General features: G+C 34.2%; 2 long non-coding RNA genes across 3 annotated transcripts in view; one reads left to right on the top strand and one right to left on the bottom strand.

The window, feature by feature from the left end:
- LOC141453156 (uncharacterized) overlaps positions 1-26,900 on the bottom strand; it is a 267,484-nt gene that overhangs the window by 25,376 nt on the left and 215,208 nt on the right. The gene's annotated exons all lie outside the window — the stretch shown is intronic.
- On the top strand, positions 13,211-22,364 carry LOC141453151 (uncharacterized). Of its 2 annotated transcripts, none has more exons than XR_012457807.1 (4): positions 13,211-13,374; positions 16,071-16,161; positions 16,254-16,405; positions 22,176-22,364. It is a non-coding gene; the product is annotated as an uncharacterized lncRNA (long non-coding RNA). The 2 variants fall into 2 exon arrangements; XR_012457806.1 differs by lacking the exon at positions 22,176-22,364 and adding an exon at positions 17,769-18,111.

Below are 26,900 nucleotides of genomic sequence, written 5' to 3'. Positions count from 1 at the left end.
GAAGAACAACTAGAAATGTTGCTGGTATACAGTAAAACGATACTCAGCCGTATTATGTACTTAACTACCTAGTTCTTTCTATAATGTCTATATTTACGGAAGTAATACATCATGGATGAAGGCGCCACGATAGCCGAGCGGTTAGAGGCGAGATCTGTGAATCTAATATGTATTGTTGGTTTAGTGGGTTCGATTCCCGGTCTTAGGCCTTGGATTTTATTCAATGATTAATAAAAGAAATTTACAGTAAAGTATGTTTGCTAGTCACCTCCGTCCACGACATCTAATTGGTAGTTGGACGTAAAGCCCGCCTGAAAAAATAGGCAATTACTACTTACTACACCATGGACGTAGTCTCACAAATTAGGGATGTCAATGAATGATTCAAGAACCCACGATATTTTTGATTACCCCTCAAAAAAAAGTGAAGCGATATCTGGAGAATAAGTGACCTCCAAATTTATCATAAACTGGTAAAATTTATATAACAATGGCGCCATCAAATGACCAAGAAAACAATCGATTGCTCGAAATATAAACATTAAGTGCTCGTTTTTTATATTAACATTTCTTAAAGCCTAAACTAAGCAATGTTTACTTGAAATTCAGGAGAGATTTGAACGGAACACCGTACATATGTTTTAAAAACCTAATTTGGTAGTTTGACGTTAAACTTCCCCTGAAAAGAGGCAATTTCTTCCTAATTACTGATTACTATTTACTTACCTCTAACCGCAAAGAAAGAGCGGAATGCATCTAAGGTTTCCATTTACAACAATAAAATATATTTCCTTCAATAAAATAAGGACAATTAAAAGACAAAATTACGTATGTACGTATACAGAAAACTAGATGAATAAAAGCTGCTATAGAGGATGTAGCCTCACAAGATGTTCGGTAGGTTGGATGACAGGAACGAAGTGCGAATTTATCATGTACGGAAGAACTAGCAGAACAGCTTTTTGCTGGCAGGCCCCACGTATGCCCAAATTATTATTTATAAATCATAATAGTTTATTGCTTAGCCGCTAGCCAACTGTTTATTATTAATCTTTATTGTACAAAAGTTAAACTTTTTTACAAGAGTTTGTCACTATCATCTAGATTATAATAACATAATGGTTTTACACACAACCTTTAAATTGAAATTAAATTTAAAGAGAAACAAAAAAGATTTTACATATCAATTTATGGAAAGGAAATTTACTTTGAAATGAACTTAAAACATACTTGAGATTACAGAAAATGTAATACTAAAAAGTAAAAAAAATAATAATATGAAAATAAGAAGCTAATAGTATCATGAGGTTGATTATGATAAATTATTACAATAATAATGTTTGCAATGATTTAAATAAATATAATAAATATAAATTTAAGTAAAAATAAAAATTATATCACTTCTTTTAGTTACCAAAACATCAAAATTCCTTGGTAAAATAAAAATAAATTATTTAACTTTTCTTTTGGTTACCGTAATGAAATTTGTAGTAATTAAACTTGAACAGATCGGAAAACAATATAGTTATTAATTTAACAATTATTTGTTTTTTAATCTAAGTTATTAATGAGTTATTAATAAAGAATTAATTAAGTATTGAGAATGTTTGAGCGAATTTTTATAACATTTAAAAAGTACTGATAAACAGAACTGACGGAGTTTTGTGAGGTCATGAGAAGAATATCGGAGCTGTAGTCTTTCAGATAAAGATCTCTCAGTGGTTGATAAGCTGGACATTGCCAAAGTACATGAAGAAGGGTTTCGGCTTCTTGGCCTAATTCTTCCTAATTACTGATTACTATTTACTTACCTCTAACCGCAAAGAAAGAGCGGAATGCATCTAAGGTTTCCATTTACAACAATAAAATATATTTCCTTCAATAAAATAAGGACAATTAAAAGACAAAATTACGTATGTACGTATACAGAAAACTAGATGAATAAAAGCTGCTATAGAGGATGTAGCCTCACAAGATGTTCGGTAGGTTGGATGACAGGAACGAAGTGCGAATTTATCATGTACGGAAGAACTAGCAGAACAGCTTTTTGCTGGCAGGCCCCACGTATGCCCAAATTATTATTTATAAATCATAATAGTTTATTGCTTAGCCGCTAGCCAACTGGTTGTACTTATAGTTTGTGGTAGAACCGCTATACACGCTCGCCTAGCACTGTTCCCCGCGCCAAGACGGGTCCATATTAAATAACGCTGTCCTTCCCATTCGTAACTAAATATAAAAACAAAAATAAAAAATATTTACACATTTAACTAGGTTTGTTCCAACGCAAGGTAAATGAATTCAAATGTTTTTTTTAAAAAAAAGTTATCCATTCTTCATCCTAGTAAAAAAAAAAATAGACCTATACTTATTTAAAGTAATCGCCTATTTTTGCAGGCGTGCTTTACGTCTTATTACCAAATTAGGTTTCGTAAACACAGACGATCAGCAAACATACTTTACTATAAATTCCACCTATTAACCATTAAATAAAATCCAAGGCCTAAGACCAGGAATCGAATCCAGAACCACAATAAATATTAGCTTTACAGGTCTCGCCTCTAACCGCTCGGCAACCGTGGCTCCTTATTTCGGTGCATCTATATTAAAATATGGTCTAGAGAGTTGAACTTACCTTTGTAAGTTTGTGTAACTTTTGATTGACTTTCTTCATCAACGTGTATCTCATTCCATAATTCAGCAAACCAGGACAGCTAAATAGAGGTTCGCCTTCCGTGCTACAATCTAATCAACATTTAACTCCATCTCTAGAGATAAATGCTACCAGCTACCACTTTTGGTTTCTTTAGGCTGTTGTTGTAGATTACTGAATAAGTATCTGACTCATTGGAGAAGGAGCATTCATTAAATGTTATGTAGATAACATCATTGTTTAAAGAATAGGATAAACAAAAGATCGCTGGAATAGTCTGAGATTGATAGTTAACATTTCGTTTTAGCGTAATCACTGCAATTTTTTCAACCAAAAACAATAATAACTATAAAATTTCATTAATAAAACGAATAATATACTTTAAATCAAAGAAAAAGTAACTAAAAACAAGCCAGGTGCAAGTTGTTAATATTTGATTACTGACCACAACTGCGATTTGTGCAAATAATTATAAAGAAGTAACAGTTAAATATATTAATTACAAAAAGTAGACATTTCCTGTTTAAGAAATATAAAATTATTAGATAAGTAAAAATGAAAAATAGAAAAGAAAAACTAGAAACAATAGGCATGATTTCTTTTAAGATTACCACACTCTCTCAAAGTCAAAACAAAGTGAAGGAAATATATTTATAAGGAAAGAAAAGATAATCTAATTTTAAATTCTCGAATTAAAGAATTATATTGGCTGGCATGACTTTTTGAAATTGGTAATTTCAAAATAATTCTCACTATTTAGTAGCAAATATCAACGGATATGCGATAAATTGTGCCTTTAAGGGCTCTGAGTTACTGCTTAACACCTCTGAAATGTCCCTTTTTTTGGTGTAATGTAGGATCTTCTATCACTATTGAGAAGGATTTTGTTACCTAAATTTCTAGTTACAAAAAAATCTCACCTTAGTGAGAGTTGCAAACTTTCCTAATATTTCCTAAAAAGTCTTTTTACTCAAGTTGTTCACTTGTTGAAATTTCCTTGTAAGTGGCTCTAGCATTGATCTGGAAAGATTCATAAGTACATTTGTAAAAAAGTCCTTTTATAATGCAGGATTATGGTTTTAAAAGGAAAAATAAAAATTAATGATTTATAACTGTTTTTATTAATCAAAATAGTCTCCATTACTTTCTATACATTTCTGCCAACGTGTGGGTAACTTTTCCGTGCCCTCTGTATAGAATCTCTTTAACAAAAACTTACAGTTTAAAAAGTTAAGTATAAGGGTTGATTAAACGCCAAAAGGTACACAAATCAGCAAGTACCCAACATTTCATTAATACTTCATTGATATTATTTTAAGTAATTTTACAGCATTAATTTTCATTAATATTTTTTAGAATTTATTAGATGTCACAGACCCTTATGCTGGCCATTTTAATCTACAAAATTTTTGTTCAAGAACACCATTTAATATTGACTGTAATATCTAATCAAGAAACTATTAATCACAGGTTAAAAAGAAAAACTTTATTAAAAAAAATAAAAAAAATATGAGGCTAAAAAATTCAAAAACTTTTTTAAAAAAATGCTCACACCAACATTCATCAATGATTTCATTTATTTATTTTTATTTTTAAATAAAAATCGTCGGTTTAAGTTCATTCTTCGATTAAAGTAATTGTTATTTTATGAAGTAGTCAAACGTTTATAATAATAGGTAATAATTAATCTGGCTTTATAGAAAATAATATAGTTTTCTTCAATTACATTCTCAATCTAGGTATTCTTCCCACAATGTTATATATTTGGAATATAAGATAAATAAGATATGCATATTTTTATGACAGCTAACATAATTATTCCAGTATTTTACTATAAGTAAAATTAGAGGGACTACATTAAATTACAATTGAGAAATGAATAATTATTGTTGAATAATTTACTTGATATTACCTATGCGTTATTTGTGCTCACAAATACTTCGGTAAGACGAATTCAAGACTGAAATATTGTTTTAGATCCGTGATTCAAATTTATACAGTAGCCGACTCTGCCTTTGTCTTTTTCTACTTTAACGTGCATGAACATACTTATATATGTGACTATTCAGAATAAAGGGCATAATAAAGATAAATCAGAAGAATAATTTGGAATAATTTGAAATCGGTTCGTGCGTTTAGGCGCTACGCAGTTTACAAAAAAGGTAACAACAACAACAACAAGAAGAAGAAGAAGAAGAAGAACAACAACAATTTTTGAAAATGTAGTTTTTGTGCATTTTCGGCAACTTTTTTCTCAAAATCTATTAGATCTGGGTGGTTGCAAAAAAATTACAGTTATAAAGGAGGGTTTGCCCTATATTATAAAGAAAATTTGGGAATTTTATCTTTTATAGAAAAAGAGAAAAAAATTGTCAAAGTTGGGTGTTTTTCAACGTTACGCTTTTTCGTGCACTTTTTGACGATCAACCCTTATACAACTGTCCTACCGGACAGTTTTAATTTGGGCTCCTTTAAATTCAGAAAACGCATTTTCTATTGTTCTTTACTCAATAAATTTTTTATTTTGTAAATAGCGGTCCAGGTGTCTAAAAAAAAAAAAAGGTAATCAGTAGGCGAGAGGTCTGGTGAGTAGGGCTGGTGTGTGGCAGAGTCTCATAGCTTTTTCACCTTCCCAAATCGCCTTAAGATGGTCAACGACGGTTGATTTGCTGACTTCCGAGTTTCCCTGCCAGTTCTCTGGAACAGTTGTTCTATGATTTTCTTCCACCAAAGCTCGGAGAACATCGTCATCAAGGGCAGAACTTCTTCTACGGCCTCCTTTTTTTTTGCCTTCAAGGCTCAAGTCATCCCTCTCGAAATCTCTGGAACCATGGTTGAACAGTGCACTCACACTTATAATGCCATTGGCCCAGACATCGTTGATATTTCTGGCCGTTTGGGCAGTGTTTTCCATAGGAATGTTATTCCCATGGGAATCCCATGGGAAACGTCCCATGGGATGGGACAGCACACATTTGTATTTCCCATGGTAGTCGATACTTGATATTGTAAAATAAATTTAGGCTGAAATTTGCAGTTGCGTAAGAGCAACAAAATAAAATTCATTCATCATCTATGTAACTGCATGGTGCTATGAGAAGGGTTTCGAGTCTAAAGAATAATTCAGGTTTTTATAGATTTTGTCGTTTTGCATGTCTCTTTGTACATGTAGTCCTATTTAGTAGACACTAAACGTGAACTTTCATAAATTTAATAATTTTATTTGAACTGTATTCCATATTAATATTATAATGGGAATCCCGTGGGATGGGATGGGACAGGCATAAATTGCCATGGGATGGGATGGGATGGGACAGAAAAATATGTCCCATGAACAAGCCTGCGTTTGGGCCCCCCCCGTTCCGGCCGAGTTTGATCTCGTAAAACAAAATTATGCGAAAATCACGCTTTGACATCTTAGTAAAGACTAAATTATTACCAAGTAGCAAAATTTTAAAGAGGTAAACAAACATTTTTGTTTGAAAGAGGATTAATAAGTGCTTACATTCTACACAGGATCAACAAAAGGTTCTCTCCTCTTTGCGTAGATTGCAATGAGAAGGAGGATTTCAAACATATAATAATGATATGTCCACGTTATGTGGTAGAAAGGAAACGAATGTTTGACGACATATACAGGTATTTAGATGCACCATTTCGCTACGAAGACATTATATTCTCTACCAACATCTATGTGCTTAAATCTGTAGCAAAGAAATATGAATGTATTTAAAAGTTATAGAAGAGAAGGATTACTTGATTTTAATTTCGGTTAAGCTATAAGGATGGCAGGAATATAGAGTACTGATCCATCCATTAGTTGTAGTTTATTTAAATAGTTGTATATAGTAGAGGGATGAATGTGTGAAGCGAATGTATTTATAAGTAGGAATGGAGAGTGAGTGATATTCTAGTGATAAGCACAATTTGGAGGGGTATTTTAAAGAAAACATAAAATCCTGCATTATTTTCCGGACAACACATTAGTTTCTGAGGTGAGAATGCGTTTTAAGTTTACATTTCAGTGTAATGTACGGTTTTTTTTTCAAACTGAATAATGTTTGCAATACTTTCATGTGACACAAATGTTCGGGAACTTTTAAGAACTATTCACCAATAGTTCACCAATAACTCACCAGTTAGGATCTTGAGTATAGGAGAATGTCTTATTCATACCAGATCTTTGGGTCTAACAAGTGAAATAATATTTAGGAAGTACGCAAACTTAAAAATCATGTAGAATTATACTTTTTATTGCTAGTAAAGTCCAGTAGTTTGTAGAATAAAAGTTTTAAGAGGCCATTAAACTTGGTAATTGAAAAACGATAATAAATAATAAAAAGAAACAAGTGGTTATATTGTTATTTCTTATTCGTCGGCTCTCCACTCAACATTATCTCCAACACTTCCAGTTCTCCCCGCCACGTTGCCAAGGCGCTGCTCTCTCGCGTCCAGCTTCTTACTCTTCTCACTGCTTACAAACCAAAACTCTCTACATAATTCTCTCCCGTTTTTAAACAAACAAAAAAGAAGTAAAATAAACAGTTCCCTTCCCATATTGCATTGCCTACCATTCGCTTCTCCGCCCCTTCTATACCACCACAAGCTCAGTAACACATAAAATGAACATTATTTTCCTTTTTTTATTCTAGTCACACACGCCTTGTGTATAATTCAGTAAATATATTAGCAGTTTGCTTGGACATTTTATTGCAGTTTAAGCATGTATAAAGTTGCCCGTTTCATATTTGATGATCATGAAAGTGACGGTTACTGGGGCCTCTAACATGTTTACGATTCCTTAATTCATATACTCTACTATAAATATTATTTTTCAAGTAGTTCTCAAATCATATATACATAAATATATATGTATATATCTTTTAATTTTACAATTTCTTTTTAATATTAAATATGTGTATAGTTACAAAAAAATAAAATAAAAAAATATTTTTCCCTTAATATTCGATTATTCACGGCTACATTTTTAGAAGGATTTTTTTGTTTCCCCCCTCTATTTCTATTTTAAGCAACAGGTTTTAAAAGTTTGAAAGAGCTATTTTAAGGCAGTAACTTTCAGTTTAGTTATAAATTCTAGGGAAATCTACGATGTTATCTGCACTTCAGGAAGAAATTGCAGTTATTTTAGTCAGTGGAGTAAAGTAGACTGGTTTATTTTAATTAGGCAAGCTGTGGCCGGAGTGAATCTTTAATTAAAATCAGTAAAAAAAATCTTCCTTCTGAAGAACTCCTTTGAATATCAGATTTATCTGTGCTTTGGTCATCAATTTTGAGATGCCTCATTTGTAGAGGAACACTGGGTAAAATTGCAATTCAGGTGAGAAATCTAAATAAAATTTTTCAGTTTACTAACATAATTACAGATGATTGATTGTACACACGAACTGTTTTGGGGAAATGGCGTAGAAGATTCTTTAAAGAGTGGTTAAGAGTAGAGCTTTAAATCTTTAAATTGAGAGAAGAAAAACAGGAATTCTATAAAGTACCCGTTAAATTTACATTTTCAGATAAAGCCAAAATCTCTGCCATACACAAATAAAATATAATAATTCAGTTAACTACAATTTTTGTCTTTGAACTAACAATGACTCTACAAATAACAAAAAATATCACCCTGATAAAGCAAGAAATGGAACCATTCATTCCAGTCAGTCTGGAATTAACTGACTAGCCACGAGACATTAACAGAGCACTTACTTTTTTTTTGTTTACTTTATTTACTTTCACAATTGCAGTATATTTCTGCAATAAGTTGAAGCTGATACAATATGATACATAGTGATAAATACATGAATAGCATGAGGGTAGAATTCATCCATTGGTGGAACTCCCAAAGTGGTACAATTCACTATTGTACATTGGCACTTAAAGATCGCGTGGCCACCTGCGCTTCAACCGCCTGGGAGGATTTCCTGGTAGAGTAATAAGTTAGGATACTAGAGGATTAGGTAATTGAAGTATGGAATTTAATGTAACAGGATCTTACAGCTTCTGAAACTTAAGGAACAAGGAAATCTCGGTTTAAGGTAGAGTTAGGATAAAAAGTAAGGAGCATTAGCGATTCTACGGAGTGTTTTTTGACTGGAAGATTGGATTCTGTAGATGTTGAAAGCTTTGGCTGAGCCCCAAAGCTCCATTCCGTAAGTCCAGGCAGGTTTCTGTATCATGGTGTAGATGTCTTATAGTGAGAGTTTAGATCGTTTGTCAATTAACAATTAAAATAAATTATGTTCAGTTCTAAAAGATAGTGTGAATTAAGAGCGCTTTATTTGCCCGAAAACTCTCGGAAGTAGCCGAAAGACAAGGACACTACTTTGGGCCCTTAATATTATCTAATAAGGAGCCTCAAATTTGAGATTCCTGCCATTTTTAGTCCTTGCTAATTTAGTTAGCAAACAATTACATCACACACGACCGTTTAAGAATACATTTTTCCAAATATTTGCATTTCCAGTCGGCTATTAGTCAAATGTATTCACCCACTTCATTGAAAAGAATAAAAATATGCATATTCAATAAATAATTTACTACAAGCTTCTGTGATCAGCATCTGAAAGAAATTTTCAAAAAAAGTGTCCAACATCTCAAGAACAAACATTATCAATACAATATTCCTTTGAAATATCTCATGGTTTGTTATCTTAATTGACAAAAAGAATCATTCAAACTTCTCAATGAACTGGAACCATTTTTCTAGACAATATAATTAATACAAAAGAATGATTAAGATTCTTGGATAGAGGATATTAATGGAGCGATGACCTTTTATCATTTTCTAAGATGAGTAGATGATAAATCATAATACTAGTATAATTTTTAATTATAATTATTTATTTATTTGTCCTATTTACGCAATATCAACCATTTATTATAAATGTAAGCTACAAGCTGAATGTTTTCCGGTTTTAAATATCAGTACAAAATGTCTAGGTTTTAATCTATAAACAGCAATACATTCTAAACACTTAAGTTTGGTTAGAACTAAATCATTTTTAAAAATTTTATAAACATTTTGTGTTAGATTTGAGTAGATTTTAGCAAACTTTGATTTTAGACACTTCGAGGCGCAGAAAAATATCGTGTTTTGCAAGGGGATGTTTGAAAAAATAATAATTTTTGGATGAGGAAACTGGACACTCAATGACAGTCTTGGTAAGCGACAGCTAGACAGAAAACAGCTCTACAGATCTCTGAAGTTAGTCTGTGGGAGAGGAGAGAGAGAAAAGGTACGGGAAAATAATCAAAGTGGTAAAGCATCTTCTTGAGATCAATGTGAGCAAAAAGAAAAAGATACGGAATACTCCTGTAAAAAGAACGTATCCCAGAAGAACGCCAAACAAAAGGAAATTGGGACAAAATCAAGAAATAGACCCTGAAGATTCTAGATGAAAGAAGGTTGGATGGAAAACCTAGTGAACCATCAACTAGGCCGAGTAATCAATAGATAATTTAGGGTTAACTATTACGCAGCCTCAATCGACATATTGAAAATCACCACCTCAAATAAATAAAAGTTGTAGCCCATTTAATGATGAATCTACATTTAAAAAATGTTATTTACGCTAAGACTTAAAGCAATGTTGATAACAGCTAGATAACATTATGAGCAAGTATGTAAGCAGCAAGTAAACGTGCAGGAGAACCATATACGTTACTTAAAGGCGATAGCCGTGACTCCGTGTAATGGAAAGCAGCACAGAGAACTGTATGCAAATATGCATACATGATCTGGCCAGGTAGTTAACCTCTGCAAGTAACGTACCCATGCACTTTGTGTCATTGTTTGGAAAGAAGCTTTGGCCGCGTGTGGCCATCTTGTCCCAATCTACTGCTTCTTATGCCCGGCGCATCTGTACGCATAACTGGATCATGATCTTAAATGCTATTAACACTTCCTGAACTTAAACACATTGAAATTTGAGCTTCCGTCCAATTCTTACTATTTTATTTCAAACTAACGCTATTTTAAGAAGCTTGCATCAAATTGTGAATTTCTAGTGCAGAGATTGCACTTATTTTCAATTTGAGTTTTTGAACCATGAACATTCATTTTGGGATCCCCTGAATCCAAAAGTGGTTTTTATTACAAATTGGTCCATCAGCTTCTCTATGTATGTGAGTGAATACCGTAACTCACTAACGGAAAATAGAAGAAAGTTCCAATTTGGCGTTCCGAATCAGTTCATCAAGTTTTATTTTTGGTTAATCTGTGTTAACATCAATGGCACTAAGAAGCGGAAGGAATATCTTGTTTTGGATACCAGTTGTCGTCAGGTTGACTGTATCTGAATATCTATCCTTCGTCTTTAAGATCTCCGCAGCTCACAAACTTCCGTTCTTTACGATCTACTGTGTATAGCACCTAAATATTCATCGCACCTTACATTACCTGGCCTACTCGTGGTTATATTTTGGAGTTCTCCTTGTCTCAGACAGATAGCCTTCACCACGGCTGTGAGCTCTGTTCTCCCACAGGATGCAATTTAACGTCTTGCCCACGTCGTTTACCTAATTCCCAAGAAAATAACCATTATCCCCAATTTTCTGTTTGCCCTTACATTATTAGTATAGAATGCAATACGTTAAGCAAGAAATTTCTTTATTTAAGATACTTTATGTAAGAAGTTAAATTTTTGTGGTATAAAAAAACATTTAATCTATTTATTTTGAACGATTTTAAAAGATAAAAGACAGGCAGACAAGTGGTATTCTATATACAAATAGAGAATAGATAAATTCTTAGTTTAGTCACGCAACAACTTTGTGTTTAGAACAATATTTATTTTCGTTTTGTTTTCTTTAAATGTTATCTGTTTTCTGTCGAAACTGAGGAGAAAATAAAGTAGTTGAGATAGAACAAAAACTATGGGAAATAATAGAATACATATGTATTTCTATAGCATTTGCTGATTTTATGATGTAATGTCAATCAAAGAGAGACAAATTTTGATTCCCTCAACAATTATTACGAAATTTCTTTTTAAATGATGAGACTTTGCCTTTTCTGCAGTAGTTTTAAGGTCTATTTTTGGCCTCATTACCCGTTATTGTACCTATTAATACCACTAGATTACCATTAGAGAGGAAAGTGATTCTTTACTTGCGAGTTCAGAATATTGAGACAAAAGTTAGAAAAGAATGTCTAACCACACTTCCACATTACGAGGGTCGTTTGAAAAGTTCGTGCAAAGTCAGAGAGGTAGCACTACTGGCGCGTATCGAGGTTATGTTTAGTTAGTAGCATCTCTTGGAAGAACGAACACACACCAATTTTCAGCCAGATCGGTCTATTTCTTTGTGTTTGGCATTCGTTTGAATCGAGGAAGTCGAGTGATTTTCAAAAAATGGACGAAAAAGAATTTCGTGTGTTGATTAAACACTACTTTATGAAAGGCAAAACGCCTCAGGAGACTAAAGAGAAGCTTGATAAACATTATGGTGACTCTGCACCTTCGATTAGAACAGTTTATAAGTGGTTTCAAAATTTTCGGAGTGGCCATATGGGCACAAGTGACGCTGAACGTTTTGGACGCCCTGTTGAGTTTACTACTCCAGAAATCATTGATAAAATCCATGATATGGTGATGGATGACAGAAGAGTGAAGGTGCGGAGATTGCTAGTGCTGTGGGCATCTCGAATGAACGGGTACATAATATTTTGCATCAACATTTGGACATGACAAAGCTATCCGCAAGATGGGTGCCGCGATTGCTCACGCTTGACCAAAAACGAAATCGTGTGAAGTGTTGCAAGGACGGTTTGCAGCTGTTCCAGAAGAATCCGCAGGATTTTAAGCGTCGTTTCGTCACTGTGGATGAAACATGGATACATCACTACACTCCTGAGACCAAAGAACAATCTAAACAATGGGTTACCAGGGGGGGAATCTGCGCCAAAAAAAGCGAAGACCGTTCCTTCGGCCGGAAAGATTGTGGCAACTGTCTTTTGGGATTCGCAAGGAATAATCCTCATCGACTATCTGGAAAAGGGTAAAACTATTACAGGTGCATATTATTCATCGTGGAAATAGGGTTCCAACTCGTTTCACATCCCCCCTATTCTCCAGACTTGGCTCCCTCGGACTACTAATATGTTCCCCAATATGAAGAAATGGCTGGCGGGAAAAAGATTTTATTCAAACGAGGAGGTGATTGCAGAAACGAATGGCTATTTTTCAGACTTGGACAAATCCTATTATTCGGAAGGGATCAACAAACTAGAGCAGCGTTGGACGAAGTGTATAAGCCTAAAAGGAGACTATGTTGAAAAATAAAAAAGGTTTACCCCAAAAAATTAAGTAGTTTTTATTTTTGCACGGACTTTTCAAGCGTCCCTCGTAAACCACGTCTGCTATGAAAGTCTCTAATATTCTATTTAATAAATAAACAAAAATAAATTGGGTAATATTATTTCGACTTATTGTTTTCTACTCCGATGAACTTTTTTATTGATATTTCAAGAAGTTAAAATTAGCTGTTAACATTAAAAAATATATATATACAAAAGTAACATCTGATTTAATAAACCCCAAACATTTGAAATCTGCATTAAACACAAATCTATTGAAATAAAGAAGTAACATAAATAAGAGGGTCATAGCTATTTCTTGGGGGTCAATGACCCAGTAAATTATGCTTAGCACTTAATATGTAAATAAGGAAGGTGAACTAGAGTCTCAAGGGCGGGAAGTCCTTGCCACGTAATGTATCTAACAATTTATGTAGATTATTTTAATTGCTTTGATTTTATCAAAAATATCTGTTTTAAATTAAATTTAAATAGGTAAAAATAAAGAAATCGTTAATTTCATTTTACAGGATATATCTAAAACTAGTAAGGATAGACATTTATATCCTTATCGTCATATTTATTATCCTCCACCGACATTAACCGACAAGGTTAAATGCCCTCCAAAGCCTGCGTTTACTAGAAAGATCTCCTAATGCTGGTAGCTCGGAGCTCCGTCTTCAACCAAGTCCATCCTTGCCATCGATTCTTCGTCACAGGTTGCATGACTTCTTACATTAGGTTAGGGAAGTGCTAGAAAGAGTGGAGAGCAACAGGCAGGGATATCTAGCGCCTTACACCTACACTGCTTTCAGAAGGTTGGCCCCTTCTACTATTAAGGACTACCTCAATTCTTGCTAGGGGGACGTCTTCATTTTGGGACTCCGGTGAAAATTTGATGGATGCAGATAATGATCAGAGAGTGAGAAGTTTAAAAAGGGGTAAACAGAATTACCTTCGAATACAATTAGAATAATACATGAAAAACAAAAAAACTCAAGAAGGATGAGACACGGTAAGATGGAAGAGAGGCGTATGATTATAAAAATGAGGTGAAAGGGTAGCTAAAACAAAGAGGTAAGGAGTTCTACAGAGAAGTGGCACAGATGATGAAAGATTTGTGGCAGGCAGCAGTCCTGTGGGGAGAAACCTAAAGATTAGGAGGGCCAAGAGAAGGTTTTAGTCGGAGAAATTGAGGATGTAGGAGTTCTTTGGGATCTGATAGTGCAATAGGAAGGCTGAAAGGAATTATTGGCAACGGAATTTCGGCTATAGCCTTCTCAAAGCCACGTTGATTGATTGTGGATCAGATAATGGTACGCTGGAGTTGATTGAAGTACAATTAAAGGCAAGAATGGATCTTTTGGATTATTTAAGCAACTCCAAGTTTGGTCCTTTCGAGTTGGATGTAAATCAAATGCACCACCAAGACGACGATAATTATGAAGATAATTGAAATATAATTAAGAATAATTATTCAGTATACAATGGCGTAAGTGAGAGCAACACTTCCGAATTGAATATGATTAAGTGAACTATGAAAATGTACGAAAATCAAAATTTAAACAGAATCAAGGGTGGGTTCAGCAGTTGGTTCTCGTATCAATAACTTCTGAACAAGGTTTCTAGAGCCCTAAATTCAACACTGCTTACCTGCAACGAAGTCTATAGAAAATACAAAAATATACACAATTAATTATTTAAATTCAGGGAATCTAAGGAAAATTAGAAGATTAAGAAACCAATTGGAAACGACCAGATTGGTTGATTTATCCGTAATGGCGAAGTGAGTTCTCTAACCAGTTTAATCTTCCAAACATTCCATTCTAAAAATTCCTGAACGAATTCTCAAATATCTTCCCATGTCCTCAGGTTGGCCATAGTTATCTCATTCTTCATTAATTTTTCAGCCATTGTTTTTTTTTACGTGATTTTCTCGTTATAGTAAAAACAGAAAAGTTAACAGAATTACAATGCAACTATAAAGTAATTTTTAACCCTCAAACCACAAGATGAATTTTCTTGACACGAACACTAAGGTAGGGTCGGATCCGACCCGATACTATATTTTCTTGCTTACAGTGAAATACTCAAATATAACTCAAAATAACAAATTTATTTCTATATAAAATGTATAAATTTTTTAATAAATTGTATAATTTTATGGCATTAGTCTATTTAGAATGGACTAATAAGTGAAGAAATGAACTTGAAAAAGGAACTTTGTTTCAACAAAAACAAAACAGTTTACAAAAAGGTTGAATGAAAATTAAAGTAAAATAGTGGTGTGGTAACAAAATTATCGCATCGTTATGGAAAATAAATCATTTGATTGTTCGCCATTATCAGTGGGAACAAGTAGGACATATTTTCCAATCGTAAGGAGTAATTCCTTTGGAAAACGCTCGTTTTTCAGTCGTTTTTCTTCTAGAGGAAGCGTCAAGGCAAACGCAAGATTCTTGAGAAACGTCGAACGTGCATCTCCAGAGTAACTTTCTTCATTTTTGTTCCACTTGTGCAGGACAAAACGTATAAAGTTAATACCAAGGTCGGGTCGGATCCGACCCAGAATCTGACTTACTGAAAGAAATACAAACCTAGAGAGCGGAGAGACCCTTACCGAATCGGCGGAAACAGTGTGGCCACTTCCTAAGGACTCACAGAAAGGGTATACCGAGTCTAATCGCTAAGAGTTAATTGTGGGGAGAACAATGGAAATTTGTTTTCGCTTCGGGTCGGATCCGAACCGCATCTTGTGGTTTGAGGGTTAAATTTGTCTCACTTATTCTTTAATTATTTTGAGGCTAATTACAGAAAAATTTCATAATTTAAAACGCTTAAATATTTCTTACAAAAAGTAGAAAATATTTATCAATGGATTATCCAGTTTCTTCATTCCTTGGCGCTCACTTCAACTCAGCCAATTGCCCACACAGTTCACGTACTTAATTAAGCTTCTGTGCTTGCTATCCATTACATCTCTGGCTAGAATTTTAATTGATTTTTTTCCTTCTATTCGTAAAGAAAGTTTGTGTTGTTTGTTATACGGGAAACAGCTTCAGAAAGTAAATAACTTTGATTTATTAATTTTCATTTACTATTCGACAGTTCAATGGCACTATGCTGCTGAAGAAGCCGTTTATAGAACATAATTTATTGTTTACAAAGCGATTATAGAATACAAATACATAAGAAAATGGTAAGATAGAATATTCTAACTGAATACAACAAATAAAAGATACTTCATACTTCATACTTTTTAATACAAAAAGAATTATGGTCTGCTTGTAGGGGTACAGAAAGACCTAAACGGTAGTAAACACTCCTGATCATCTTCTGTTGGGATATCTGACACTTTCGTTTGGGATCATCTCGGAGTTTCAAAAAACAGACCGAAAGAAGAAGGGTTTGCAAGATTTATCATCCTAGATAAGCTGGAATAGGTAATTACATTTATGATACATTGGATTGAAATTCAAAGTACCAGCGGAAATCTAAAAGATAGAATAGTTCGGACATTTTATTTTATGAACTAATTTGAAAATAAAGATTTGACAATTTGACAACGAATTGACGCAGTCTTCAAGATAATTTTGGAAATTGAACGATGCTTTTAAGAACCCCCAATCAATTTTGGAAAGGCCAATCAATCTCATGAATTTAAGAAATTTATATTGAATTCCTTCTAGATCTATTATAATATTATAACAGTCTCTGGATTGATGCTCTCTCAAATTAGCTGAAAGGTTATATTATAAAGCATTTGCTCATCAGTAACTTTTCTTCAGTTATACAACAAAGAATGAACGCATTTCAAAATTCCTAGCAAGGAGAAATTGATGCTTCAGAAGTTTATGACCAAAATCTCAACAGTTTTATTTTAACTCGCTCCGTTTAAGTTAAAGATACTAAAACTGTCCGGTAGGACAGTTGTATAAGGGTTGATCGTCAAAAACTGTACGAAAAAGCGTAACGTTGAAAAACACTCAACTTTGACAATTTTTTTCTCATTTTCTATAAAAGATAAAATTCCCAAATTTTCTTTATAATATAGGGCGAATGCTCCTCTATAACAGTAATTTTTTTTGTAACAACCCAGATCAAACAGATTTCGGCAAAAAAGTTGCTGAAAATGAGCAAAAACGGCATTTTCAAAAATGTTCTTGTTGTTGTTGTTACCTTTTTTGCAAACTGCTAGAAGTAACGCACCAGGGTATGGACTTCTTCCTTAAAGACAGGAAGTTCTCGATTTATCGCCAGTTTTTCTGGATGTTATCAGATATGTTTGCATAAAATGTGACTTCAACTAAGTTTCCACATTACATTACACTTGTTGAGTCAAATTCGCCGCATCAAATTTATTAACATCAACCCCTGATGATGGCTGAACAATCCGAAACAGAAGCAGGAAAATACATATCGTACGTGTTACGATATATAAAATTAAAGATTATATATATTTATAAATATATATATAATATCTAGAAAATGTTTCAACTAGAATAGAATAGAAATCCGTCATTATACAAAAGAAAAATTAAATCCAAAAAATGGTATGAGAAAACAAGCACAATAGACATGGCAAAAGCCGTCCGCCGGAAATGGTTTCAACTATCTTTCAATAAAACAAATTTTAAGTTGTAATAAAATTTAATTACCTAAACTGCGGTTTAAAAAAGTCGCGTGAGTGTTCAGATCTTTTTAAAATTAATTTTAATTTTATGATTTTTCCAATAAAAAGGGTGTCCCAATAAAAATCTTAAGAAATAAATTTTAAAAAAGAAGAAAACAAACATAATGTTACAGAATTTACCAAAGGCAACGGATTAGAGATGAGAAAATTGTGACTATTGAAGTGATTTATGGTGATACAAGGCAGTCACATGACTGGAGAAGCTGTGCCGTTACATGCTGTGAGCATGATTACATAAATTTGGGCCAGGACTGGCGAGTATAATCGAGAGGCCAGCACTGTAATGACCCAATCTGGTGGATTTGACCTGTTGGTATTCGGCACAATGTGCCGCACATAAATCCGCAGAATTGTATGCCAATGGCTCGCCCTGATATCGCCTTATCGAGAACTTCCACCAGTGCCATTGATATCTAAGACTGGTGAATATATTCCAAATTTATTTATGGTAGTGTAGGCCAGCCGCTGACTCTTCCTAATTCTCACTTACTTGAGCAATGATTCTATACGCACACACACACACATTCACACACACTTACGCACACACACTCACAGAGAGATATGACCAATAAACTATTTGACATAAGTTAAAGTAACGATAGCCAATCTTACCATTAATCAGAATAGATTCACAGGATAAATTCTTTAATAAATTATTTAATAACATCAATTACGGCAGGGCCGTAGACGAGAAGACTCGCAGGTCAACAAGAGGTAACACAGGGTTTTCCAAACAGTTTTGTCCTTGTCTTACTTCCAGCAAGTCCCAACTCAGAATGAATCAAAAATAATTAAAATCCTTTTTTCCAAATAAAATACACAGCTGTAACCATAAGCATAGCAACTAGTTCCAGTGCCCCGTTACATTATCCTCCCCTTTGAAGAAAAGTGGACTCCACTTTTCAAGCCCCGGGGAGGTTGTCGACTCTGCCGCCTCTGGTCCACTCCTGATTCCACTCCGCATGGGCAGCCGACCCTTGAATGTTCCTGGCCCAAGTCTTCGCAGTGGATGACATGTAGGTGTGTCCCGTTGGTGAGCAAGTTACCCCATCTTGGAATCTCTGGAGAAGCTATCGCTCCACGGCTACTCTTGTTCACTGTAAGTGATAAGTCTCCGATCAAATATGATCAAAATTTGATTTAAAATCGTAATTTAAACAGAATCCAGGGCAAATAAAAATTGCAGTTTGTTCTAGCTTAAAAACCAACTTCTACGTAAGTTTTCTAAAGCATGGAATTCAGTAAACTCCGTTTAACAGCAATGAAGTCTATAGAAAATACAAAAATATACAAAATTAATTCTTTAAATTCAGGGAATCTACGGAAAATTAGGAGACCACCTGAAAGAAAATTATCAGATTGGCTAATGAATTCGCAAGAGAGGAATGAGTTCACCAAATTTTGGTTTTTCTAAAACTCAATCATTTTAATGTGTTTTTCTTTTTTCTCTGTCCTGGATTTTGTAAATGAATATTAAATATGTGCGATAAGGAAGTCACATAGTACTTAGTAATATCCATTTAAGTTATGTAGAAGTTCAGTAAGTTTACAGAATTACTTTTGGGCGTGTGTATGCATGATGAATGGGCTGAGAAATGAATCAAGTGGAGATAGAGACGGAGGAGAGAGCTAGCTTTAGTTTGTTAGGGAAGTAAAGAGAATTTACAAATACTATAACAGCGGAGGTGTTCTGCGAAGGTGTGGCGGCTAATTATGTGGAAGTGGTGCAGACGTAGCCTAGTATGTGATTATTGCGGATATACCGGAACAGGACAACGCGGACTGGGTGGGTGCTTTAATTCTCCGCACCGCAGTTAGTATCGACCCGACCGCACCGATCCTCCGAGCCGGCAGCATGCTTTACTTCTCCCCCCGCAAACACTCTCACTACTTTCATCGCATTATTCAAATTATTGAATATAATTTTAATTATTAATAAGGTGTTTTGTTTTTAACCACTGAACTCTATACTGAAATAAACGGCCACGTTTAAATAAGTCAAGAACGTGAATGAGAAAAATTTACGTTAAAAATCTGCTACTCTGGATGATACTAGAAATACTTTAGCATCTCTTTTATAGTTCTTTATTACTCTACAGTGTATGAGCGATTATACGTACATTGGGCAAAACCCATCATTCTAGAAGCATGCGCTGAAGAGATTAAATAAAAAATTAATTTAGCCTACGAAAAATTTTGTTTTCAAGAAGGACATTTAGAGCAAAATTACCCGAACAAGTTAAACGCAAAAGTCCTTCTGTCTTCTGCTTTTCTGTGATCCCATACGGAGCTCAGACAAGGCGAAACATGACCAAACGAATAGAAGCCTCGCAGATCAAAATGTCAAGAAGCGTACTGGAATTTAAACTGACTCTGCGGATCCTGCAAGAAAACAGAACTAGTTAACTATTCTTAAAAGAAGCGCTAATTTTAAAACGGAAAATGGACGGTCATGTGGCCAACATGACAATGATAGATGGGTTAAAATTTGCACCGAATGTATACCCAGTGACGGGAAAAATGATTGTTCTCAGATGAAGAGACAAACTGGCAGTGAAAGTACGTAATGTACTGCGACGAGGTACCGAAGTCGGTGGTCAAGAATTGAAAATAAGCTCTGAGGAATGCAATCGAAAACTAATCCATTAGGTCTCATGGAAAGAGGCGGATGGCAAAGTACATTGATTTCATACTGAAACTTCATAGTAATCCATAAAATAAAATCCAAGGCCAAGACCTAGTACTGAACCCAGTATTCAATACTTAGCTCCTCGCTTCTAACCGCTCAACATCCTGGATGTCTGGCATTTGATAATGGTTGCAAATATATTGTTTTAGGTTGCTGTAGGTAAACTTTTTTTTTATCAAGATTGAATTTCTCGCCGCCATTCTATTTTGAGCTTCAATCTTAAAGTAAAACATTCTGACATACAAAACTGCATCCATCCACACATAGATACGTTAGGTAGAATATCCAAGCGGTTAGAAGCTAGTCGGCAAAGTACCATTTATTATGGAACTTGTTATTGGGTCCAATTCCCAGCCTTTTTTTGAGGATTTATTTAATGCGTCGAAAAGAAAATTTATTGTAAAGCGCAACGTCTGAGTCCTTCCACTTACCTCTTCGGTAGATGGACGTTCTTAGAGGGAGAGTAGAAACGGAAATTATTATTTGATTAAATAAAAGATGTATTTAATAAAGACTGTATTTAAATAAATAAATAAAAAAAAAACCCTAGAATATACCACACTAACCATGCTGTACTGAATAATTATGATGGTAATTTAGGAAGGCGGTAGCAAATAGAACCTTGTTTTAGTTCTGACTTCCAGCGAGAGATCAGAGGAATATCCATTCTCTCCAAAATCCTTCTTTTCTATCTTTTTTTCTGTCTTGGCTAGTGGAGAAAAATAGATTATTGGAGAAGGCGATGTTTTTTACGCAAGAAAGATTTGCGTAAGTTCTGCCGATAAAATAGGCATTAATTATGCTATTATAGATAAAATAGCCTAAATAAAATAGGCATTAATTATGCTATTATAGATAAAATAGCCTAAATAAAATAGGCATTAATTATGCTATTATAGATAAAATAGCCTAAATAAAATAGGCATTAATTATGCTATTATAGATAAAATAGCCTAAATAAAATAGGCATTAATTATGCTATTATAGATAAAATAGCCTAAATAAAATAGGCATTAATTATGCTATTATAGATAAAATAGCCTAAATAAAATAGGCATTAATTATGCTATTATAGATAAAATAGCCTAAATAAAATAGGCATAAATTATGCTATTATAGATAAAATAGCCTAAATAAAATAGGCATTAATTATGCTATTATAGATAAAATAGCCTAAATAAAATAGGCATTAATTATGCTATTATAGATAAAATAGCCTAAATAAAATAGGCATTAATTATGCTATTATAGATAAAATAGCCTAAATAAAATAGGCAATAATTATGCTATTATAGATAAAATAGCCTAAATAAAATAGGCATTAATTATGCTATTATAGATAAAATAGCCTAAATAAAATAGGCATTAATTATGCTATTATAGATAAAATAGCCTAAATAAAATAGGCATTAATTATGCTATTATAGATAAAATAGCCTAAATAAAATAGGCATTAATTATGCTATTATAGATAAAATAGCCTAAATAAAATAGGCATTAATTATGCTATTATAGATAAAATAGCCTAAATAAAATAGGCATTAATTATGCTATTATAGATAAAATAGCCTAAATAAAATAGGCATTAATTATGCTATTATAGATAAAATAGCCTAAATAAAATAGGCATTAATTATGCTATTATAGATAAAATAGCCTAAATAAAATAGGCATTAATTAATTTATTTTCTACATAAATAATGGGCAAGGTCCATTTTCTAAATTATCTCCGAATCAGAAGCTTTAAAGCGAATAATTCAGATGAAATATTCGATTTTAACTCTCCGTTTCGAATTTGACTCAAATAATTAATAATTTGACTCAATTTTAGGTTACCCCTTACCAAGATGTGAGTCTAATCTTGTAAAGATATGTGACAGAATATCCGTGAGAAGGCAACAATATTTTCACGGGTATATAGGAATGCACATGGGTGTATAGGAATGGACGTAAGCAGATAATGTCCTTCAAAAATAAGTGAAAAAACAGTGGGAATTTGAAAATACTTCTGTCTCCTTATTCATTTCATTGGCAAAGATTTGAAAGTTTAATGGAAACATCCAAAAATGTTAACAAAATCAGTAAATCTATATTTGCATATTACTAATCAAAGGACAAACCGTTAATTAATAACAATATCCTAATGAAACTTTCATCGCATTTAATACTGAGAGCAATAGAAATATAAATAGCAATATTATGGAATCAAATCAACTAGGAATAATTTAATGAAATACCAGTAAAAGCAAAATTACGATTATGGTGGTGTACAATGTGGGAATTAGGTCAGATAGGGGTGCGCGTTGGAATACGTCAGTGAGGAATGCGAGAAGAAGAGGGAATGGCTTGTATTTCGAGGCAGAGCCACAGTGATTGCCGTTCCCGGGTATGGGCGGATCGATGTACCGGAGGCAGCCATTAGACTTGGGGCTGGCCGCCTCCAGCATTCTCCCACAGATCGCTCTGCAAGCGTTCTTCATTCTAGTGCACTTTATTCAACTATTTCTCTAACAGATGAAAGGATCACAGTGGATCTTGGAGAAATGTGAACAAATTGTTTGCTGATGCTCCTTTATTTGGAAAATAGATCTCTTTAACACTTACAGCCTTAATATAACGTCACATAAATTTACTTTATTCCATCACCGTATCTGACATGGCCGCTTTGATTATAATCCGAACGCAATATCAGATTATTCCAGCGATTTTTTGTTTTCCTATTCTTTAATCAAGGATGTTATCTAAATAACATAATGAATGTTCCTTCTCCAATGAATCAGATACTTATTCAGCAATCTAGGCGCCACGGTAGCCGAGCGGTTGAGAGGCGAGACCTGCAAAGCTAATACGTATTGTGGTACTGGGTTAGATTCCCGGTCTTAGGCCTTGGATTTTATTTAAAGGTTAATAAAAGAAATATACAGTAAAGAACGTTTGCTATTCCCTCCGTCTACGACACCTAATTGGTTGGACGTAAAACCCGCCTGAAAAAATAGGCAATTACTTTACTTTGCTTTATTCAGCAATCTACAACAGTTAAATGTTGATTTGATTGTAGCTCTGAAGGCGCGACTCTCATTAGCTGTCCTGGTTTGCTGTATTAGGGAATGAAAGAGATGATATGACATAAGTGTTGATGAAGAAAGTTAACCAAGAGTTAAACAAACTTACAAAAGTATAATCTCCAGACCATACTCCGGACAGTTCTCTCGTTACAGACAACACTGTCCATCACCGGACAGTGAGCTGTAAGAAGCTCCTAGGAAGAGAAAATCTAAGGGTTAGCAGCTGGATTCGAACCCGGGACCTCCGCGTGGGAATCGAGTACGCTAACCACATAGCTAATCCCTCCCCTAACCATACTTTAATATAGATATACATATACCAAAAAAAAATTGATGTTTTATTTATGATTTCCGATTTAAATTTAAATTCGAGATTGTTTTGCAAATGGTAGGTAGGGTATGAATGTTCAAACCGACTTGTGAAGTGATGTGTAATGATTTCGAAGATTTCTCCTACTTGCTAGTCTATTTCCTTGAGGTTGGGGATGCCGGCAAATACGTAGTGTCTCTCTAAATTTTCCACTTTAGAGTGTTTCTTGTAGAGGTAAAGAGCTGTACCATCATCTAAAGGCAAAGGCCTTCTTAATTATGTATAATATTTGTTTAACAGATAAACAATAAACTTTACATTTATAATAATAAAGTTAATAAATTAATGCATTTTACGAAAATGTATTTGTATTTGAAAAACCGATGAAAATAAAAAATGAATAGAAATAAAACAAATTTTCTTACATTAAATAGAGCAAAGAAGCTTCAAAAAAATCTATTCCAATTTATCCGGGGTATATTTTTCGAAAAATTAGATAAAAACTTAAAAAATCGTGCAGTTAGATAAATCGCCTGACGTTAAAATGTACTCTGATAATCATTGATAATAGGAAATCAGGTCCTAGACTTATCAAATCCTTTACCGGTGGAGACATTTTTTAATTTTATTAACCGCGCTAAGAGTGTATGCTGAGAGATTTCTTTCAGCCAAAGGAACTACGTCACTATCTGATACTGAACAATTACTGGGAAATCTTCTTTTGTTACCAGCAAGGGTTTCACCCTATTTTTTTTCTTCAGAATATACAGGGATCTCCCCATTTAACGTTATATTTCATTCTATTGCAATTTGCTTTTGTCATTGGGAAGAGTTGGGGCCAGATTCTGATTGGTTTCATAAAATTGTGTACAATATAGAAATGAAAACGATCAGTAGTAACCGAAACTGGAAAGTAACTTACAAAATTTATAATATCAGAGACATTTAGATACACAAGTTAAATAAATATTTTTAGAAGACAGCCATCGTTTATGTTATCGTACAAAAGCAAGTATGAATTCCACACAGTAAAAACTAATTGGGCAAGTGATTACACGATGTGTGGTTGGGAATGAAATAAGGGGTAACTTCCGATTGTAGAGCAAACTGGTCGACTGTCCCAGTGTTCAGCAAATATTAAATTTCAATGGCGTAATGATAATTTCATAAATTTATTAGATTCTTAAACGAATTAGGGAACGTTATGTCATCACGTTGCAGCATACACAGATCTAATAGCGTAATGAGTTATAGAAATTATAATGTCATAACTTGGATGTAATGTTTTGTTAGTATAAGAGAACTGTGAGGAGAATGCAGGCGCAGATGAGATTACTAAAATGGTAGCTATAGGAAAGAGAGATATGGGGCGAGCAGATGGGGGAAGTAAGTTTATACGAGGGGAACTGGGAAGTGTACTGGAGTTTTCACTTAATTCAAGTTGATTTGGAGATGAACAACAATGTCAGAGCAAGGCTTTCTGCAAGGGGGAACGGCCTAGTGAGGGTGTGGGTGAAAGAGGAGGTCTTGATGGAAAATGTAGTAGGGAGAGTAGAACTCTGAGATTAAGACAACATTGCGGAGAAGTGTTGGGGGAGCAGAAGATGTATTAGCGGGTGTGGCACGCTGGCATGGCAAAGGGCCCCACAGTCTTGCATCATCAATAACAAGAACTACTGTGTACTCGAAAAGGGGGATAGCCTTCATGAATATATCCCAACACTGATAGCGCAGGGAAACAGGGCAACTTTCTCAATGATATTTTTTTTTCAGACTTTTAAATGAATATCCACTTTTTCTTTTTCTTTCATTAAGGAGCATCAACATTTAAGTTAATTGGTGCCTGAAGATTTTATGCAAATTAGAAATAGATTTGGGAGTAAGATTATTTGTCCTTTACGAAATTTCTTCACGGTTAATACGCCGTCGGACTCGATTTGGTTCTAAGGTGCAAAGAAAAATCCATATATTAATCAACTTCGATAATTTTTTTTTTTTTTTTTTTTTTTTTTTTAAATTTATTTAGCCATTTACAATCTGTATAATACACTATACAATAAGTAAATAAGGAGATAGAAGTATAGAGGCTTGAAAGGCAGGAGGAAAGAAACTGCCCAGCGGCAGCACTTTCTACAGGATATTTATTTTAGGCCTTCAGACTGCGAGGAAGTCGCGGGGCCACTGGCGATTCAGTCGGCGAGGAGGATTGTCAGGAATATCAGAGGAGGCGAGAGACTGTACTAGAGAATTGGAGCAAGTGGAGAGAGCACTATGGAATTTTTGATATTTAGTCTTGGCTAACTGGTGTACGAAGGGGATGTTGAGGTCGTTGTGTAGAGTGAGGTTAGTCACGTAGAAAGGAGCGTCAGCTATCTGTCGGAGGAGTTTTGACTGAAATGTTTGTACAGTCCGTACGTTTGTAGGTTTGGCTGAACCCCACAGCTCTAGTCCGTAAGTCCACATTGGTTTGAGGATAGTACTGTATATTAATCGTTTGAGTTCAATAGGTAATTTGGAGCGTCGTCCAAGAAGTCTGTAGAGTAGTTTCGCACGTTTTGTCATAGCTTGTCTTTTAAGTCTAGTGTGTGGGTTCCACGTGAGTCGCTTGTCTATGTAGAGCCCAAGGTAGCGCACCAGATCTGTATGAGGAAGAGGATTGCTGTTGAAGAGGACAGGTGGACAGGAGCCCCGCCGGAGAGTAAACGTGGCATGCTGGCATTTCTGTGGGTTCATTTTAATCCGCCACTTCTTTGCCCAGGATAATTTAATTTTTAATTTAAGTTCTAAATAATTTTGACCAAACTGTTTTAAATAATAAAGGACTTTTATTAAATACAGATTAAAATTTTTCCTTTAAATGAAAGGTTTACTGAAAAAAGAGAGAAGAAAAGCCAATTTCAGTCATAATGGAAATTGGAAGACCTAGATAAGTGTCGGAAAACCGATATTACCTAGCCGAGGCTAACCTCTTTACACAGAGATTTTGGACAAAAGATAATTTGCAGTGGTAATCGAATTAAGGCAGAAAGTATGGCTGTAGAACAACCAGAAATATAAGTAGCGGTTGGCTTTATCATGAGCAACACATCATGATACCTCATACGAAAAGGCAACTAAAAATTTCATAAGGTTCCCAAGTGCAAGGTTGGCCAGTTAAAATACGTAGCAATAACGACAGAGG

This window comes from Rhodnius prolixus, unplaced genomic scaffold (assembly GCF_049639745.1).
Source record: "Rhodnius prolixus isolate KJV_2025 unplaced genomic scaffold, Rpr scaffold_3, whole genome shotgun sequence".
In the NCBI taxonomy this organism is placed as follows: domain Eukaryota; kingdom Metazoa; phylum Arthropoda; class Insecta; order Hemiptera; family Reduviidae; genus Rhodnius; species Rhodnius prolixus.
This window is presented reverse-complemented; position numbering and strand designations above follow the sequence as displayed.